This window comes from Electrona antarctica, assembly GCF_951216825.1.
Source record: "Electrona antarctica genome assembly, chromosome: 15".
Classification (NCBI taxonomy): Eukaryota; Metazoa; Chordata; class Actinopteri; order Myctophiformes; family Myctophidae; genus Electrona; species Electrona antarctica.
The window spans coordinates 1199862-1202429 of record NC_136796.1 but is presented as its reverse complement, the minus strand read 5'-3'; positions in this window follow the sequence as shown (position 1 = coordinate 1202429).

The following is a 2568-nucleotide window of genomic DNA, read 5'->3' as shown; positions in this document are numbered from 1 at the left end:
TTGATCAGCTTGTAGATCAGCTATTTGATCAGCTTGTAGATCAGCTATTTGATCAGCTTGTAGATCAGCTATTTGATCAGCTATTTGATCAGCTATTTGATCAGCTATTTGATCAGCTTGTAGATCAGCTATTTGATCAGCTTGTAGATCAGCTATTTGATCAGCTTGTAGATCAGCTGTTTGATCAGCTGTTTGATCAGCTTGTAGATCAGCTGTTTGATCAGCTTGTAGATCAGCTGTTTGATCAGCTTGTAGATCAGCTGTTTGATCAGCTTGTAGATCAGCTGTTTGATCAGCTTGTAGATCAGCTGTTTGATCAGCTTGTAGATCAGCTGTTTGATCAGCTTGTAGATCAGCTATTTTCGGGGCGCAAACCCAGTACTCTTTAACTCGTGCAGATGCAGGTGTAACGACATGGATTTCTAAAGAAATTTGTTCAGCGCAAAATGCTGCGTTCTAAGTTCAGGAGACTTCGGAGGGGAGAAAAAGCTATTCTCCTGAACCCTGCTGAACCCCTTTTGGTGTTGCATTATGTAATGCTTTAGCTATTGAAAAATAGCAGATCTACAAGCTCATAGCGCGGCACCAAGTGCCGCGCTACGAGCTTGTAGGTCTGCTATTTTTGAAGAATCGTGAAAAGTGACATGAAAGTGTTAAAAACATAGCTTTTTCAAGAAAACAGTCAGGATTTAGAAGACATTTGCAGAATCGTTCCCAGGTCAAAAGGGGTTAATTCCGGCATGGAAAGGAGAGGAGTGGCGTTTTGCATTTCTTTCACCATGTAGTAATGGTTAATATGCATTCGTGGTCTGGAGAGGGGAGTCGTTTTACAGACGGGTAAAAGGGCAGGGGCTGAAGCCCCCGTTGATGTCTATGTGTGCACGCCCCTGACGGACATGATGACCGGACGTATATACGGTCGTCAGGGTTTAGGGTCGTGTGTGTTTGATTGGCTACTGGTGACATCATGTAACCTGACTCCGCCAGATGGGGCAGCAGAGAGTACACTCCTCCTGCTCCCATCTGGGAACTCTTAGGCAGACTTGATGCCCGGCCACAAAACGGCCTGGCCAATCAGCAGCAGCTAGAAGCTAGAAGCTGCTGCTAGAAGCTGCTAGAAGCTGCTGCTGATTGGCCAGGCCGTTTTGTGGCCGGGCATCAAGTCTGCCTGAGAGTTCCCAGATGGGAGCAGGAGGGGGGAACCCAGTGTACTCTCTGCTGCCCCATCTGGCGGAGTCAGGTTAGACATCATGGCCATCATGTGACACAGTCTGAAGGCCAGCCAGGTCATTAAGTGGACCCAAAGGAAACGAAAGGCTACTGCTTTTAATTAACCCATGTGTAGACCTGAGGACGATTCTACAAAACAAAAAAGGCTTCTAAATCCTAACAGTTTTCTGAAAAAACTATGTTTCTACGTCAGTGGTTCTCAACCTTTCCATGTAAGGTCCCCCGGAATGATCTGTATTTGGCCGCGGACCCCCAGAAGGACCCCCAGAAGGACCCCCAGAAGCAAAGATTTGAGTTAAAAACGGTCGATCTGAAAGAATATATTCAAAGATTTGCGCCACATTTTCACGTTTTTTTGTTCTCTCAGCAATAGCAGATCTACAAGCTCGTATCGCGGCACTCACGGTGCCGCGCTATGAGCTTGTAGTATATCATAACATAATGCTTAAAACATCAAACCTGAATGTGTTAATTAAAGGAGTAGTTCACCCAAATAATTAGCCTTGGCTTCATGGAGATTTTCCTTTTTCTTTCTTTTTTGAGCGGCGCTAGCCCTTCCTACCGTATGCCCAGCTTTGTGTGTTTGTGTGCACCCCATAGCGATGATTTGATTGGCTGAGCACGGAATGTGAGGACAGAAAAGCGAGCACGCCAAATGTGATTGGCCGGAATGTAATCACAGTAAATTCACACAAGATTTTATTCTTTCCTAAGCCAATAATTCAAGTATCAAATACACTTTAGACCGACATGTTTGTGACTGCATGGATTCATTACTTGCGCAAGCAGAGCGCGCAAGTAATAGTTTTCGTCCAGGACGATGTTTGATGCGTATGCGTCGTGCCAGCGTATGACGTAATGACTACTTGTGCCTGATACGGCAGTGGTGTCAGATTACATACATGTATACATGGGGGCATTACCTTTAATCCTCCCGACACTAAAACATATCGTCCTTACGTCACCATCGAAAACCAATTACACCCTGGCATTGGGTCCTTTAATCCACATCTTTATTACGTCATCATTGAGAGATAGTTATACCAGTTATACCGTGATGTCATATGCTGGCACGATACATACGCATCAAACAGGGCGCAAAGTAACCACAGTATATCGCTAATCAACTTACAAATTACATATACATAGAGGCATTTCCTTTAATCCACCCGACACTGATCGACATATACGTCACCATCGAAAGCCTCATCCGTATTAATTACAACATTACGTAATTGATCTTTTATAGATAGAAACTTTGACCATACTTCACAATCCAACTTTTTTACATGCAAAAACTAGGTACGTAGCAAATAGCTAAACCTAATAATTAAATAT